Below are 18,463 nucleotides of genomic sequence, written 5' to 3' on the forward strand. Positions count from 1 at the left end.
TCCAAGTTCATCCATTCATAGGCAAATTTCATGACTTGATTTTTCCTAACAGCTGTGTAGTATTCCACTGTGAAGATGTCCCATAGTTTCTTTATCCAGTCATTTGTGCAAAGATCATGCCACCGCCAGTTCGCTGGTTCTGCATCCCTGGCATGACCAGCAGCCCCTGCTGTCTGCTGCCAGTGCTGTTATGTTCACCGGTAGGAGAGAACGTGAGCAATCACAGAACCACAGCTGGTCGAAGGGCTGCAAATGTCTTTCATGGGTACAGAGAGCGGCAACATGGAGAGTTTATTTGTGTCTTACTTTTTTGTAAATTAAAATTTTATTGCTTGGACCAGAGAGATAGTACAGTGAGTAGATGCTTGCCTGGCATATGGTCAACCCGAGTTTGATCCCCAGCATCACGTAGGGCTCCCTGAATTCTTCCATCCCTAGGAGGAATGATCTCTGAGTGCAGAGTCAGGAGGAACCTCTGAGCGCTGCCCTGTGTGTCCCCAAAACAAAACCAAACAAAACTTGTATTGCTTGACAATACTGTCCACATCTTGGCTTCACACATGCATTGGCATGTAAGCCTTGCCCTCCTAAAGCTCTAGGGCCATTGCACTGTCAAAGAGAAACCCCCCACCAAAGTCTTTTCTGCCTCTACCTCTGGTAACCATCTAATTTTTTGCAGCTATCAGTTCTTTTCTATTTTTTTTTGGGGGGGGCATACCTGGTAGTGCTCAGGACTTACTTACTCAGACTTTGTGCTCAGGGATAACTCCTTGTGGTCCTCAGGGAACATATGTAGTGCTAGGAATAGAACCCGGGTCGGTTGTGTGCAAGACAAGTGCCCTCCCTACCCACTGTACTATCTCTCTAACCCTGTATCAGTAGCTTTGTTGTGATTTTATTAGCTAATTTGCCTTTATTATTTTATAAAGAAGTTAATTTTATTATGATTATTTTGGTTTGGGGATATACCTAGCAGTGCTGGAGGACTATTCCCAATTCTTTGCCCAGTCCAGAGTTTCTCAGGGACCAGGTGGTGCCAGAGATCTGACCCGGGGCTCCTGCATGTGAAGCATACACTCCATCCTCTGAGTAATCTCACTGATTCTACCTTGGTTATTTATGTCCCACTTGTGAGAGAAATCGTTTAGTCATTGTCTTCCGCTTTACTTAGTCATGAGTCCATGGGCCTTTAGGATGTTTCCATGTTTTGAATATTATGAATAATGTTATGAACATGGGGTATAGATATCTTTGAGATTTAGTATTTTCTTATTCTTTGGTTGGATATCTATAATGCTATGAACATGGGGTATAGATATCTTTGAGATTTAGTATTTTCTTATTCTTTGGTTGGATATCTAGGAGTGGTAATACTGAGTCACATGGTTTTTCTACTTTTACTTTAAGTTTTTTTAAATTGTTGTTTGTTTTCTGGGCCACACCCGGCAATGCTCAGGGCTGACTCCTGACTCAGGGATCACTCAGCCGAGCTCGGGGGACTATATGGGATGTTGAGGACTGAGCTCCAGTCTCCCACATGCAAGGCAAGAACCCCAGCTGTGCTATAGCTCCTTCCTCCCTCCTTTTTTTTTTTTTGATTTAAAGAATTACATTTCCCAGAGGCTATATCAGTGTACATTTCCACCAGGAGTGTATGAGAGTTCTTTTTTCCCTCTATCTGCACCTCCTCAAGGGGTGTGTGTGTGTGTGTGTGTGTGTGTGTGTGTGTGTGTGTGTGTGTGTGTGTGTGTGTGCTCACTCTGGATATCTGGAGACAATTATTGGGCCCTTCATGCTAGGGATGCCCAGGATACCTGGCAGTGCTGAGTTTCTCCTGGGCCACACCCAGTGGTGCCGGGAGCCTCCAGTGCCACCTCTGCTGATACTGAGAGGACCGTATGGTGCCAGTAAGGAAGCCAGGTCTGCAGACTAGGCGTGCACCCTAACCACTGTACTATCTCTTGTCCCTAAAGCTCTTATTTTTTTTTTCTTTTTTGGGTCACACCCGGCGATGCACAGGCACAGAGGTTACTCCTGGCTCTACACTTAGGAATTACTCCTGGCGGTGTGTGGGGACCATATGGGATGCTGGGAATTGAACCCCGGCCGGCCGCATGCAAAGCAAACAAACGCTCTACCCGCTGTGCTATCGCTCCAGCCCCAAAGCTCATATATATATATATATAAATATATATTTATATATATATTTAAATTTATTTTATTGAATCACCATGTGGAAAGTTACAAAGTTCTCAGGCTTATGTCTCAGTTATACAATGCTCAAACACCCGTCCTTTCACCAGTGCCCATATTCCACCACCAAAAAAAAAAAAAAACCCAGTATACATCCCACCCCCCACTGTTTACAGTTTCTCTATTTTAGTAATTAAGTCCAGGGAGATTTAAGTTGGAAATTGAATCATTTCCCTTCCTGGAGCAGCATGGAGCAAAAGCTTAGTTCACAGTCTGGACACATGGCTGCAAGCATTCGCTGGAACTCCAAGTCATATAGCTGGCTCTGGATCCTACTCGTTCAGCAGCCAAGCGGCTGTGCAAAGGCATGGCCACCCGGGTCAAATCTCGGCGGAGCTCGAGCCGGCACCGGCCCCGGCCCGAGACTCCAAAGCTCATATTTTTAAGTGAGCCTGTGTTCACTAGTGTTCTAGTGCAATACATTGAGAAGGAGTAAATTTATTTCTAAATCTTGGGGGGCAGGGAGCAGAAACCTGTTCTTTAGCTTCTCCGCTACTTAATGTGCAACATTGGTCTGTCGCAGCAGGCCTCAGAATCTGTTTCCACTCCTGTAAAATGGGAGTATTTCTCAGGGAGTGCTCTGAAACCTGTTTTGAAGTGAACCCGCTAGATGCTGTGTCTATAAATGCCATCAGCTTGTGTTTAGTGTCAAGAGAAGTTTCCACATCAGACTCCTGTGCTTTGGATGAACTTTATGCACTTGGGGATTATTTTTTTCCCCTGGGGAGGAAAAAGCTGCACTTTATATACAAAGGCATGTTTAACCCAGAGACTCTTTCTGTTGTAGGTGGGCGTTAGGAAGTCTTTTGGAGGGCCTTGGTCCTCATCAAGGGGTGAAAACTGTGCTCAGGAGGCTCTTTCAGTATTTACTCAATTCCTGTGTAGGAGCAGGGTTTTGACCTCCGTGGACAGGATGTGGGTTCCAAGACAGGAGGTATCCTGCTCATCCTCAGAGAATGCATGGCATCAACTGCTATCGTACAAACATCTGCGGGAGAAACATAGCTGCTGACAGGTGGAGTGTGCATATGTTGTGGGTGGAGGTGGGCGAGGTCTCTGCTGGACGTTCCTGCACGGAACGCAGGATGCTGGCCTGTCAGCTTTGTTAAAGGCAGTTGCCTCATCACTTGTGTGCATGGCCAGAGCGCGGACGGGTTGCAGTGTGGGAAATGGAGAGCAAGACCTCTTTGGATTCACCTTGAATGAGAGATGCTCTTCTTGAAGCACAGGACTTGGGGCCTGGAGCGCCTTCTAGATGCCACCAAACACCATTCTGGCACAGCTCTTAGTATCTGTTGGTACTCTGGGTGACAAGTGTCAGAGGCCATACTCCAGGCTTGTTTAAGTGTTAAAAATGCAATTTATGAAGTCCCGTCTGCTGTAATAAATGGGTGTGTAATAAACAAGTGGGTCTGATCCAGGCACCCAGACTCTTCTGTTGGGTTTTGGCCTCTTCTGTCTTCTGTTCCAGTTCTCCTGGTTTCTTGAGCGTTTTTCTTCTTTTGAGATGGCAAGAAGTTGCAGCTGCTGCGATTTGGATTCTGTCCTCATAGTCTGCAGCTTTGGGAGAGGGCAGGGATGAAAGGGTACCGTTTCCCCTGGTTTTAGCCAAGGTGCTAAACAAGGCTTCCAGTGGCCACTCAGGGGTCAGATACCTGTTCTTGAACCAACCAGTGGATCTGGAAGATTCCATATTTTGACTGCCCTGGCCTAGGCCATATGTTGATCTCCGCAGGTTAATGAAGGGAGGGTTGGGGATGCCCTGTGGGGAAACTGGCATTGCACATCTGCCATTTTCCAGAAGAGAGATGTGCAGACAAGTTGGCATTTGTGCATTGCAGGGAACTCAGCCCTGGGTTCTCTTCGCCTGGCCAGAGTGAGGGTGGCAAGCAAAGTACAGACTATCCTTTTGTCTGGCTAAGGATTTTTTTTTCCTTTTTGGGTCACACCCGGCGATGCTCAGGGGTTACTCCTGGCTCTGCACTCAGAAATTACTCCTGGCCGTGCTGGGAGACCATATGGGATGCTGGGAATCAAACCTGGGTGGGCCGCGTTCAAGGCAACCGCCCTACCCGCTGTGCTATCGCTCCAGCCCCTGGCTAGGGAAGTTCTATCCTAGTGGTGGCGCGAACTGGATGGAGCAGGATCCAGAGGGAGGGAGTTGCTGAGTTTTAAACATTGCTCCTAGGTGACACTGCCCTGTCAATCAGCCTTCTCTGCCCTCCCTCCTCCTGCCTTCAGTAAACATTCCCTGAGGCCTCATCTCTCTCCTGAGGGCCTCAGAATTTTGTTTGTATTCTTAGTGTATTCCATGGCCGGGGTGGGTGGGATTGGGGGCTCGATAGCAAGTTTAACATTGCGCATCTGCCAGAGAACTTTCTGGAAGCCTCCCCAGTGCCTGCCATTCTTTCCTTATGGACCCTCGGGGAGGAGGGTAGGTCTGGAGGAGGGCACCATAGAGGGTTAGGGACAGCAGCTACTTCCCAATCTGGTTGGAATTACTTCAGTATTTCCAGTACTGGTGCAGACAGACCAGCTGGTGGGGAAGCAGCTGGACAATGTCCGGCTCACGTGAAAGCTTTGCAGAGTGCTCCCCACTGCCAGCCCTCCTTCACCTCAGTCACACTCACCCCCTCAAAGAATTCTAGTGTCCGTTCACAGAGTCAGTGCACCATCAGTGGTAGTGGGAGGGTCAGTGGAGGAAAACAGGCGTGATGGGTTTGGAAATGGCAACTTTCACAGCTCCCCCCCCCCCCCCCCGCTCCCCAGCCCCAAGCTATCTGCTTTGTGTGGTGTGGTGGTGTGGTGGTATGCACCTTTCTCTAGTGCTCTGCAATGCACTTCTGCCCACACTCACTCTCTTGGCATGTCAACATTTTTTTTTTCCCTCTGAGAAAAACAGTTCAGGTTCATAGGCCTTGTAGAATGCAAAGATTTAATTTTAATTAAGGGAGGATAAAGGTTAATTTCTTGTTTATTATTTCTGGAGGGTGTGTGTGTGTGTGTGAGAGAGAGAGAGAGAGAGAGAGAGAGAGAGCACCTCCATCCCTTCTGTTCTCCAAGACTCCAAGGTGGTCCAAACAGCACAGGAAATAGGATGAAGTAGGGGCTGGAGCGATAGCACAGCGGTTGGGCGTTGGACTTTCACGGGGCCGACCCTAGTTCGATTCCTCCGCCCCTCTCGGAGAGCCTGGCAAGCTACCGAGAGTACCGAGCCTGCGCGGCAGAGCCTGGCAAGCTACCCGTGCGTATTGGATATGCCAAAAACAGTAACAATGAGTCTCTCAATGAGAGACGTTACTGGTGCCCGCTCGAACAAATCGATGAGCAACGGGATGACAGGTAAGAGGAGGTGCTGCACTCACTCTGAGGTCTTTGGGGCCAGAATGTGAAGTGTGGTGCAGAGGAAGGGCCGAGAGGAGCCGCGGGCTGCACACCTGGGCTTACCCAGGCCCTTTCCTCCCTTGACTGACCTTCGGCTTTGTCCCTGATACTTACTGTTGCTGTTCTATAGCCGGGCAACCCTGACAGGTGACGAGAGACCCTGGAACCCCCAGATACTACGCGTGCCGGGCTCCCAAGTTGTGCTAACCCTCCCCCTCCGCCTCCTTGTAGTGCCTCAACGTGGGTCTTGGAAGCCCTCCTGGATTGTTTTGACCAGAGGGAAGGATCCTCTGGTCAAATGTGAACCATAGGCTCCTAAATGGGATTTCAGCCTGATGGGGAGTGCCAGATGGGGATGGGCAGTGGCTGTGAGAGGAAGCAAGAAAGGTGTGCCAGTAACGCCTGGGGGCAGCTGGTTGTGGGCTGCGTCCTGGGGTTCCGGAAGAGAATGAACCCAGGAGCCCTGAGTTCCTGTCTCAGCCCTGCCCCTCCCTCCGTATCCTGGGCCCTGGGTGAGTCACATCAGCCTTAGGAGCTGGTTTCCTTCTCGGTGGAATGAGGGTAAGGGCCGCAATAATAACGCTCATTATGGGCTTCCTTATTGCGGGTGTAGCTGGGGACACCGGCCCAGAGCGTTATGTAGATTTCTGCTTCATCCTGGGGGCTCAGGGCTGAGTGGGTGGAAAGCCCCTCCCCATCAGTGGTGCACTGGAGACACAGGGTGCCAGGAAGGTGCTTTCTTATTTGGGCAGGGAGGGAGGGGACTGACGTGTCCCTGCTCTGCCCTTAGCTAGACTTTTTTTTTTTTTTTTTGCTTCTTAGGTCACACCCAGTGATGCACAGGCTCTGATTCCCCTGGCTCTGCACTCAGGAATTACTCCTGGCAGTGCTCAGGGGACCATATGGGATGCTGGGAATCGAAGCTGGGTCGGCCGTGTGCAAGGCAAACGCCCTGCCCGCTGTGCTATTGCTCCATCCCTTCAGCTAGACTGTTGTCCCTGACAATGGGGGCACTTTCCTCAGCTTCAGGAGAGTGGCTCTCAACCAGCGTGGGTTTGTCCTCCTCTCCCTTCCTTAATCCCTCCTGTCCCCCACCCCACCCCCTCTTTTTCTCTGTCTCTGTCTCTCTCTGTCTCTGTCTCTCTTTCTCCTCTCCCAAGCTGTGCTCCGGGAAACCCACAGCAAAGTCTTCTTGGTTAGCCGGGCTGTTGGTTCAGTGCAAGGACTCTAGGATCAGTGCTGCCCAGGCCCTGCAGGTCTGGGGACACTGGGGCCGCCCTCCCAGTGCTCAGGGGCATCCGGGATACACCTAGCAGTATTTGAGGATCAGGTAGTGCCAGGAATAGAGCCCAGGTCACATGAACCTTGACCATGTTGCGGACTCTTTTCTTCGATAGGGAATTTCCCACGCAACTAACCTCTGCCCTGGCCAGGCTGTGGATCTGGGAGGCAGTGTGGTACTGTGCCCGCTCAGAGACCTTTCTCTTTCAATGAGCCTCAGGGATGCTAATGTGTGAGCAAAAGAAGCCCTGGTCTTTATTCCTTCAAAAGTGTTAGTATTCGAAATTAATCTGGGCTGCTTTGAGGAGGGGGTGGAAGCTTTTAGCAATACTCAGCTATGTTCAGGGGCTTTTCTTGTTCTTTGCTTGGGACTGACCCCTTACTGTGCTTGGGTGTATGTGGTGCTAGGGATCGAACCAGGGTTGGCAGGATGTAAGGCAAGCTTCTCAATCTAAGACTGTTTCTCCAGCGCAACCTTGGTTACTTGGTCAGGGTCAGAAAACCAACCCTGAGAATTTTTCTAGACTTGTGGTGGGCCCATGAATCAGTTATGAGCTCTCAGATAAATCTAAAAAGTGTATGGGATTTGCATCTCACAGGTGAGCATGCATTGAGAGCCTGTTTATTCATGGCATCAGGATGGCAAAAGTTGATGTTTGTAATGAATGCATGTGTGCGTGCATAGATGGTCAAATAGAAGTCATGATGTTTAGATACATTCTGTATCTTAAGTTCATTTGAAGGACAGCCTATTCCTAATTTTGCAAATTAAAAGCAATACCGCTGCACTAACCCTATTTTCACAAAAGATTTTCATAACTAATTAGCACTAGTTGTGGCTAGGAAACGAAACCACCGGGAATGTGTTTTAAAAGACACCTCTGAGACCACAGTGTGTTCATGTCTTTTGGAGACTGTGTACTTGATAAATAGTAGTACTACTCATTGACAAAACCATGGAGAACCTGGCTCTTGAAAAAAAAAAAAAACACTTTTTAAATGGCTCAAGAAAAACCTTTGAAATGCCAGTGTGGGAAGAGAACCCTCCAAAAGTATTTATTTTCCTTGGGCCAGAGGGATAGTGCAACAGGCAAGGGATTACATACATTTCCCCAAACACTACCAGAAGTGATTCCTGAGCATTGAGCCAGGAGTGAGCCCTGAGCACCGCTGGGTGTGCCCCGCTGCTCAATTTCATTTTCCATAAATTTGTTGTGTTTTTTGTGGTCTTGGAGTAGTCTTGGGGAAATGGTGCCCACACTCACCTGTCTGTGTTCTCTCAGGACCCTTTGTTGAGCTGTGACCTTGGGGGATCTTGCCTCTCCGAGGACTTTCCCAACTCCACACCAGTCAAGGCCAATTGAAATTGCTTATGTGATGGGTTCCGCACAAAACAGCTCATGCAGTAATTTAATGCTTCACTGATCAGCATGTTAAATGAAAGCATATTAAATGGGGTCAGAGAGCTGGTAGAGTGTGAGTGTCAAATAGAAAAGCATGTGGGCACACGGGACTCGGTGGCCGAGAACTGGCCCCCTCAGATTGGCCCATGGTGATGGATGGATGGATGGACAGACGGACGAAGGACTGGAGAAACAGGACCCGGGGGGTTTGGTAGACAGTTTATTTCTCTCTTCTCCCCAGAGTAGTCCGACCTCTTCCCTCACGGCGCAGTTGTAGTTTTCGTTTTGGTCGTGGTCCCAGTCATCAGAGTTCCATCATCCTAGTCTCCTTGCAGACCTCAAAGTCCTCTCGTTATACCTTCCTCCTCGTCTCCTCATAGTCTTTTTTTTTTTCTTTTTGGGTCACACCCAGCGATGCACAGGGGTTATTCCCGGCTCATGCATTCAGGAATTACTCCTGGCAGTGCTCGGGGTGGGCTGGGGGGGTCATATGAGATGCTGGGAATCGAACCTGGGTCGGCTGCATGCAAGGCAAACACTCTACCCGCTGTGCTATTGCTCCAGCCCCTCGTCGTAGTCTTATTGTCCTCTACTTCCAGTCATCGTTGTCATCTAGTCCCCCTTTAGTCCCCACAGGCCCTCTAGTCCTCAAAGACCTTAAAGGCCCAAAGTCTCAATTCTCATCCTCTAGTCTTCAATGTCTAGTCTCCTCTTACCCCTTTCAGCATAGTTATATAGAAACCACGAAGGGTGGGGATACACTAAGGTGGGATTGAACATGATCATAACAACAGACAGAGGTAAAGCCATTCCTTCAGGAGATTAACTCAAGGACAAAATCTCGTCTGAGGGTTCACATTCCAGATTACTAGGAGATTCGCTCAAGCACATGATTCCATCCAGGGTGTATTGCTTTATCCTTTCCTCAGCTAATAGCACTGTAGCATTGTTGTCCCATTGTTCATTAATTTGCTCGAGCGGGCACGGTAACGTTTCCATTGTAAGACCTTTTGTTACTGTTTTTGGCATATCGAATATGCCACGGGTAGCTTGCCAGGCTCTGCTGTGTGGGCGGGATACGCTTGGAAGCTTGACGGGCTCTGGAAGAGGGATGGAAGAATCGAACCTGGGTCAGTCATGTGCAAGGCAAATGCCCTACCCGCTCTACTATTGCTCCAGTCCTCCTCCTCAGCTAGTAATCCATTTAAATAATCATAGTGAATTTACTTCTTATAATATTTCTAGCAATGTCATTTTGTATGAACACAGTAAGAGATATTAAGCTTAAAGATTGGCTCTTCCTGGGGTCATCTCGCTATATATTCCAGACCACAGACCTCAGGCCAGGTAACTCTCTCCTAACCCCAGCAGAGTCCTTATTCAGCTACTGCTTTTTGGGTCATGACAGAATTTGTCCATGACCAGGCTCTTAATTTATACTTATGGCTCTTAGCTTGTCTCCTTTCGATGCCAGGGTAGCTTACAGCTTGCCCTGGGTCCATCCAGTCCCTTCGCTGGCACCCTGCTTTTGGAGTGCTATGAAATAAGGGCAACTAACACTTAAGTCAAGTAAATATGGATGCCCAGGAGTAAATATTATTTTGGAGTCATTAACTCCCATGTTACAATAAAGCATAGTAAGAACTGTCTTCCTGTGTCTATACAAAAAAGGACATTGCTAAATGAACCATGCAAATGACATACGGGAAAGAGAAAAGCAATATAGGGTTATTAGTGTTTGATGGAATTGGGTGTGTCTCAGGGACACTGTTGTGGGAGTAGCTCAATAAACCTAAGCTCCCTGCCGGAAGAGAAAGGACAATCCAGTGTTATCCAACAGTACAAGGGTTAAGGCATTTGCCTTGCACCCTGCTGACTCGGGTTTGATTCCCGGTACCACACATAGTCCTCTGATCCCTGCCAGCACCACTCTTGAATACAGAGTCAGGAAGAGCCCCTGAAGCCCAATCCCCTAATAAATAGAAGCATGAGTTAGGAGAAATTTTAATTGGTAATATGAATAATTATCTAATACCATACATAATGCAGTTAATAGCATAGAAACAAAAAATACTTATATACTAACGGACTAGAGCCATAGCATAGTGGGTAGGGCATTTGCCTTGCATGCGGCCAACCCAGGTTCGATTCCTCTGTCCCTCTTGGAGAGCCCAGCAAGCTACTGAGAGTATCTCGCCCACATGGCAGAGCCTGGCAAGCTACCCATGGTGTATTTGATATGCCAAAAACAGTAAAAACAAGTCTCACAATGGAGACGTTACTGGTGCCCGCTTGAGTACTTTGATGACAGTGCTACAGTGCTATTATTACTAAGACAAGGTACCCCCCTCAGAACGCTTATAACTTACTCAGGACAAACATCATGGGTCAGTGCAAAACGGCACACGATGGTCACATTCACAAGATGGAAGTTGAGTGTTATTGATGAGAACTGTAATGCATATCTCAATACTGTTACTCCAACAGTCTCCCAATTAACTTCTGATTCTGTTTCACGTCAATGTTTAGGGTTGCCACAGTGACCCTGTCCTTTCTGTGTCCCATCAAACGATGGTTGACTATGTTATTAGAATCCAATCTGCCCAAGTCTTCCCTGCTTATGACTGTCACCGTGTCCTTAATGTCATCTACCTTGCATCCTTGAAGCTGCCTGGCATGTCATGTAACTGATCATTGTATTCTTATGTTTTGGTGGGGAGTTCCTTAGCAGTGCTCAGGGGCCTTGGTGTCCCCTCCCAGCAATTCTCAGTCAACTGGGTTGGCATTTCAGTGCTGGGCCTTGTAATGCTTGGGATTAATTGTCACTGTCACTGTCACTGTCATCCCGTTGCTCATCGATTTTCTCGAGCAGGCACCAGTAATGTCTCCATTGTGAAACTTGTTACTGTTTTTGGCATATGGAATACGCCACGGGTAGCTTGCCAGCTCTGCAGTGCAGGCTAGATACTCTCGGTAGCTTGCCGGGCTCTCTGAGAGGGGCGGAGGAATCGAACGTGCGTCGGCTGCATGTAAGGCAAACATCCTATCCGCTGTGCTATTATTCCTTAAATAAAAATATTTTAACAAATAGCTTATCTAGAAAAAGGGGCAAAAAATCAGTAAGGCTGCATGTAACTGATATACTATAGGATACTGTGAAGACACTACCTTTCATAGCACTACCAGAATAGTAAGCAAAATGAAGGTGATATTAAAAGCTTGGGATTAATAGACCCTGAAATTACCCCCTTTCACCCACACAGTGCTTAGGGTCTCCTAGGGCAATGACTGGCCGTCCTTGGGAACCTTAGCATAGCACCCTGAAAATCCTTCCAATGACCTACCAGCTAAATATTCCCTGAGTTTAGCACAGCCCGAGAAAGCATGTGGATGGAAAGAATTCATCTGAGCACACCAGTACGATGTTTGGAAATGTATGTATTTTTTTGGTTTGGGGGCCACACCCAGCAGAGGTCCAGGCTTACTCTTGTCTCTGTGCAGTTGTTGCATCCTGGTGGGTCACATGGGATCATACGCTTGTTAGGGATGGGAGCAGGGCCGTTTACCTGCGAGATAAAGGCTTTAACCCCTGTGTTATCTCCCTGGCCCCTGGAGATGTCTTTAATAAGACATCCTTTTGATTAAAAAACTGTCTTTTAAAAACAAAACTGTTTTTCCAAATTTTTATGTATTTTGGGAGGTTTAGGGCCACACTTGGCTGTGCTGGCATACTCCTTGGCTCTACACGCCGGGATCACTCCTGTTAGTGCTCAGGGTACCAAAAGGGAGTACTAGAGATCAAGGTAGGGTCAGTATTGTGCCTTAGCGCCTTGTGGTATCTCTACAGCTCTGAAAGTTGTGTTTTTTAATAGTTTTCAGTTATTTGGTTGAAAATGGAGAGTAAGGGAATTTATATAAGAATCTCCTCCCTAGGGCCAGAGACAGAGCACAGTGGGCTGAGCACTTGTTCTGCAGGTGGGAAGCCCAGCTTAGCTCCTTGACTCAGAATGATCCGAGTACAGCCTGAGTGACCCCTGAGCTTCAAGCTGGGAGTAATGCCCAGGTGTGGCCCATACACATGCCCCTAAAAAAAATAATAAAAAAAGCATCTCCCTAATTCAGGCCCTGGGAAGTAATTGTAGGAAAATTTAGAGTGAGAGACCATTTTTAGCTAATTGCAGCGTTACCATTTGAAGTATCTCACTGCAGAAGCTGCTGGGTGTTAATGAATAGTTTCCTCAGGTCTTCCTTGAATGGGGTGATAAGCTTGCTACCTGTGTGCCCTGATCATTATGATTTTATTTTCTTTATTTTGCTAAATTACCCAGAGGTTTGATTTGCTTAAAAGTCTATTTCAGAGGCTCATTATGGATCACTGTAGTCCTTTCTTAAATTATATTAGCTAAGTTGTCTTCTTAGAAAACAAGTTTCTGTTTAGTTCAGAATTCCATATTTTGAACAGCAGTAATAATTATTATAAATCGCTCTTTATTGAATGTTTTTTTCAATAAATAAGGAACGTTTTTACTCATTAAATGTTTAAGGGTGGTTGGAAATTTTTCAGAGCTCTTGTAATTGTATTCTAGTGTTTCTGTAGTTCATCTGAACTATAGGACTGCAGTGTATTTGTTCATAATTTTATGAAACAGGATAGAATGAATTGTGACTGAAAGACAAACGAGTGGTAAACAAGCCAATAAAATTCTAGATAAATTCGCTGAGGAGAAGAAGGAATTATTTGAATTATGTTTTTGTATAATTAACATTTATTAAGTGTCTTCTGGGTAACAGGCACTGTTAGCTACGTTTACATCTGCTATTTGATTTAATTACAGTCAGTTCCTCACATCCAGATTTGGTTTCCCAGGGGCTTTCTTGACTAATGAGTTCTCTTAGCTGGCTGCTCTGTCCCTTTTGCACATGACAGTCACCAGGGGCACTTTGGAAAACTCTGATACTGGAGTTTCATCCCGAGAATCTGTTGAATTGTGTAGGGTTGGAGCACAGCAGTGGTATTGAAAAAGTTTTTTCTCTCTCTTTTATGAATTCTGCTTAAGCCAAAGTGGAAACTATCCTGCTAGATCATCAGAGACCTTATTTCACTTGCAGGAAAATACTGCTTAAATTTTTCAGCAATAAGCAAGGCAACTTGGGTAATTGAGTTTGCTAGACCAGGTGGAATAAACTAAACATCTGTTTTCCTTTGTCTGTTTCCTATTAATTGGGATGTGGGAAGTGTCAGAATAATTCTTGACTACAGCAGGCTAAAAAAATAATGTCCTAAATGTCTTAGGCCCAGAATTCCAAGGGCACATCATGTGTAGCCTAGGTTTTTGCTCTGTGGGGTATCAAAAACACCAGTAACTTCTATATATGTTTTGTGGGGGTTGTATTTTAAAGAAAAAGGAAATATTTAAGTAACCTACGCATGAAAGACAGTTTGTTTTTTTTGAAGTGCAGGGCAATCTCTCTGTCTTTATCTATGTCTCTCTCTCTCTCTTTCTCTCTCTCTCTCTCTCTCTCTCTCTCGACAGAGACACAGAGAGAGACAGAAAAAGTACAGATCAAAGAATAAAAGAGTTTAAAGGACAGAGTTAGGAAACATTTTTAGAGATGGAGTGGGGTGGGAGTTTATAGGTCAGATAACTTTATGAAACATTATCTGGGGGATGGAGCTCAGTGGTGGAGCCTCCTTTTGTGTATTTAAGAACCTGGGTTTCATCCCCTCTCCACTTCTCATCACTGAGTACACCCCTTGGAGCTGCAAGTATGAAATTGGGGTCAGCCACATGCACAACAAGTGTCTTAACACCTGTACTATCTCTCCCACCCTACTTGTTTTTTATTTTATTTTTATTTTTTTGCTTTTTGGGTCACACCTGGTGATGCACAGGGGTTACTCCTGGCTCTGCACTCAGGAATTACTCCTGGCAGTGCTCAGGGGACCATATGGGATGCTGGGAATCGAACCCAGGTCGGCCGGCCGCGTGCAAGGCAAACGCCCTACCCGCTGTGCTATTGCTCCAGCCCCCTTATTTTTTATTTTTTATTTGGGAGTCACATCCTGTAGTGCCCAGGACTTCTAGCTCATGCTCAGGGCTTACTCCTGGCTCTGATCGTGGAGGTCACTGCTGGTAGAGTTTGGGGATCATATGCAGGTCTGGGGATAGTATCCAGGGAGGCCTTATTTGCTACATTATTACTCCAGCTTTGTCTATTTTATAAATCTGGCCAAAGAACCAGAAAAAAAGAGAAGCCAGCCTTCATGTAGTGGAAGACAGAGTGTGAGGAATCAATTGTCAATGTGTGTGTGTGTGTGTGTGTGTGTGTGTGCGCGCGCGCGCATGCATTTAAAGAGTTTGGGATGTGTTGTATGCATGTGAAGCCTAGTAATTCATATTTTGGTTTGTTTCTTGGGGGTCACTAAAGGTGCTTGAGGGACATGCAATGTGGTGCCAGAGATTGAATTTGGGCATCCCGCTGGCAAGGCATATGCTCCAGCCCTTTGAGCAAGCTCCCTGTCCCAAGAATTTTATAGCACATTCATGCAGGAACAGGAAGTACAAAAACACAAAAAGCCTGTGTTGGCACACAGAAGCAGAGCAGGCCAAAGCAGTAAGAGTGTCTGAAATGCCCAGGGATGGTGTTCTTCGGGGGCGCGTAGATGTGGCCTCCAAACCTTATATGAGTAAAATGCACCTGCTGGAGTGGCTTCCTGTTGTTTAAGCAGTGTGTGAAAAGCAAAGAGAAAGCACTGGGTGGCTAAAGAGCTATCAAAATGAAGGTCGGAAAAGGCATTTGCTCTGTGTTCCATGAAGGCAGTGTCTATCCCCTAAAGACCTTGTTTTCTCTCCGCTCTGAATGCTGGTGAGCGTGTTTATATGAGATGCTCTTGAACTGTGGTCGCATGAAAATTCCTTTCATTCTTAAGTTTTTTTTGTCTCTGTCGGAGATGTTGAGGCTGGCAAGAAGGGTGTCATGCATGTTTATTTTCCTTTCTCTGTGGCATAGAAACATAAAGCAGGAAGTGATTCAGAAACAGAATGACTAAAAGAAGTTTAGGCTGAGCTGAACATGTCTCAAGGACCAAGACTTGGTGCTGTACCTATCTCAGATTCCCAGCGTTCTTTATTTTATTTTATTTTATTTTTATTTTTATTTTTGGGTCACACCTGGTAATGCACAGGGGTCACTCCTGGTGCATACACTCAGGAATTACCCCTGGTGGTGCTCAGGGGACCATATGGGATGCTGGGATTCGAACCCAGGTTGGCCACGTGCAAGGCAAATGCCTTCCCCTCTGTGCTATCACTCCAGCACCAGCATTCGTGATCTTAGAACTCAAAGCTTGAAAGAACAGCAGTTCAGCCAACTCTCTATCCTTAGTCTTAGGAGTTTAGTTTGGGTTTTGGGTCTTACTATGCAGCCCTAAGTTTCTTAGCCTTTCTGAATCCTCACTGGCTTTTCTGAATCTCTATTTATTTGTATAAAAGACTATAAAAGACTATTTTTGCACATTCATTGAGGAAATGTTTGTTGAAATCATGTTCTGTAAACTGATGGTCTAAAGAAATGGAATTTGGGGTTGATATTCCCAGGGACATTCCATATGTCTCTGGTATAGGAAGTAATACTAGTGGCTAGATTTGCTGAAGGCTAATTGTGTGCTGAGCACTGTCCTAACCTACTTAACTTCTCTATTTTACAGGAGAAGAAACTGAGGCTTGGAGTTTGAGTAATTTGTTCAAGCTTACCAAGTTGGTAAGTAACAGCTGGGTTCAGAGGTGGCCATCTGGGTCCAAAGCTGAATGCTGTATCTGAACTATCTTGTTGATGCTTCATACCAGTGCTAAAGTTGTGATTCAAAGAAGGGAAGTCTCTTGCTCACTCTTCGAAGGCACGTCTTGAACCTCTCAGGCTGCTATTACAGAATTCCACATATGGGTGGTATATAACAGCAGATTTCTTTTCTCCCTCAAAGTTATGGAAGCTGAGAAGTCCAAAGTCATGGGCTTAGTAAATCCTTAAGGTCCTGGTTTGTACATTCTTTCACTATATGACCTCACTGGTTAGAAGGAGAGTAGAAGACCTTTGGGGGTCTCTTGAATAAGGGCACTAATTCTATTCATGAGGACTCCACCTCACAAGTTAATTACCTCCCATAGACCCTTCCTCCCAATGCCAGCACACTAGAGATTAGGTTTTAGCATGTGAATTCTGGGGGTACACAGCAGCTCTCTGCAGGGGTCCACTCACTGTGGTATCCAGCAGTGTGACTTGAGAACTAGTTCTGTAGTTCACTGTAAAATCATATTAAGATCCTCTTGGAAAGCCAGCTGTGAGATCCTGAGTGTCCTCTTTCCACATCAGGCCCTTTCTCTTCTGTCTTTTCTCCTCTCTGGGCTTCCTGGACTCTTCACTCCTCCACCATTCGACTGCTAGGTTGCTGGAGAAGTTGGACCATAGAATGAAGATCAGTTGGCAAAATGTTTATGTAGTTATCTCTCATGCATATTTCTGCCCTTTTTTTGAGGTATCACTTATATACTGAACAATGCTCAAATCTTAATCGTGCAGCTTAAAGAATCTGTAATATGCTACATACCTCTAACACCACCCAGATTAAGTAATAGAATTTTCCATCCTTCTAGGAAGCTCCTTCATGTTCTGTTGCAGTAAATTTCTGCCCCCAGAGTTCACCACTATTCTAATTTATAAAAGTTGTGTCATGGTTGAGTCATGCTGCTAACTTGTCTGTATGTAAATATACTTGCTTATAAAAAATAACCTAGGGTCTAGATTGATAGTACAGGACCCTGCACGTGGCTAACCCAGGTTATATCTATACCACCTCATACGGTTCCCTGAGCCGTCAAGGAGTCATCCCTTAGCATAGAACCAGGAGTAAGTCTGAGCACTGCTGGTCATCACAGCTCCTAACTCCCAACCTCCACCCCTGCAAAAAAAAAATGCTAACTAAAATATAGCATTTTAAATAGCATGGGTGTCCTCCTTGTTCCATCAAGGGGGCATCATTCCTAGTGTGAGTATGAACGATACACTCAGATCTGTGCCATTGGCTGGTCTTTGTTTCTTTGGCTTTTTATTTTTTTAATTAAAATATTTTTTTTCAAAAAATGTTATTTTTAAATGTGTTTTGTTTGGGGGCCATACCCAGCAAAGCTGGGGGTAGGTAGGTATTAGAGTTACTCTTGGCTCTGCACTCAGGAATCGCTGTTGGTAGTTCTCAGGAGACCACAGGGGGTTCTGGGAATTGAATCCTGGTTGGCCACGTGCAAGGCAAGTACCCTACTTATTGTGCTAATCATTCCAGCCCTTTTTGCCTTCTTAAAATGTGAGAATGTCATTGATTTTGTTTCTGATGTTTATAGAGTTTAATTGGACTGGAGCAATAGCACAACGGGTAGGGCATTAGCCTTGCACGCGGCCAACTTGGGTTTGATTCCTCCGTCTCTCTTGGAGAGCCTGGCAAGCTACCGAGAGTATCCCACCTGCAAGGCAGAGCCTGGAAGCTACCATGGTGTATTCAATATGCCAAAAACAGTAACAACAAATCTCACAATGGAGACGCTCGAGCCCGCTCGAGCAAATCGATGAACAAGGGGATGACAGTGACAGTGACAGTGATAAAGTTTAATTTTCTTAGAACATGTCCCCAAGATCTAAGCCAGCTATTTACTTTTCTATTACTCAACTTAGGACACTAAATTCTTACTGAAAGAAAAACTAGCTGAGTTGACTTTAATGGGAGATGGTTTATCAGACCTAGCAGAGTTTTCAGGCAGTCTTCTCAGCCTAGTCACTTGTTTCATGGAAGAGAAAGACAATTCAAGGAATAATATTACCTAATGACTTTGGCAGTTAACCTTAGAGTAAGATGCAGTTATAATGTGGAACTTATGCACGAGTAGTTGATTATATTTCATTTGGTGGCCTGGGATACCAGGCAAAATGATAGACTGAACTGATTGGAGGGAATCCTTTTTCATATAAATACAAGGTTAACTGAGCTAAAAATGCTATCCGAGAAACTCTTCAGAAGAAGAAGTCCACAAGTGTCAGAAATGAAGAAAAACATTGAAGGCACATGGCCATATGGGCTAAAGCCAGAGCAATGAGCA

At 45.9% G+C, this 18,463-nt stretch overlaps 1 protein-coding gene across 7 annotated transcripts in view; it reads left to right on the top strand.

Annotated features, from left to right (window-relative positions):
• Nucleotides 1-18,463, top strand: part of CYRIB (CYFIP related Rac1 interactor B) — a 146,081-nt gene that overhangs the window by 35,012 nt on the left and 92,606 nt on the right. For all 7 annotated transcript variants that reach the window (XM_055125510.1, XM_055125507.1, XM_055125506.1 and 4 more), the window contains exon 2: nucleotides 16,030-16,082. The gene's annotated coding sequence lies outside the window, so the exon portion shown is untranslated. The remainder of the gene's footprint in view (nucleotides 1-16,029; nucleotides 16,083-18,463) is intronic.

Source organism: Sorex araneus, chromosome 2 (assembly GCF_027595985.1).
Source record: "Sorex araneus isolate mSorAra2 chromosome 2, mSorAra2.pri, whole genome shotgun sequence".
Classification (NCBI taxonomy): Eukaryota; Metazoa; Chordata; class Mammalia; order Eulipotyphla; family Soricidae; genus Sorex; species Sorex araneus.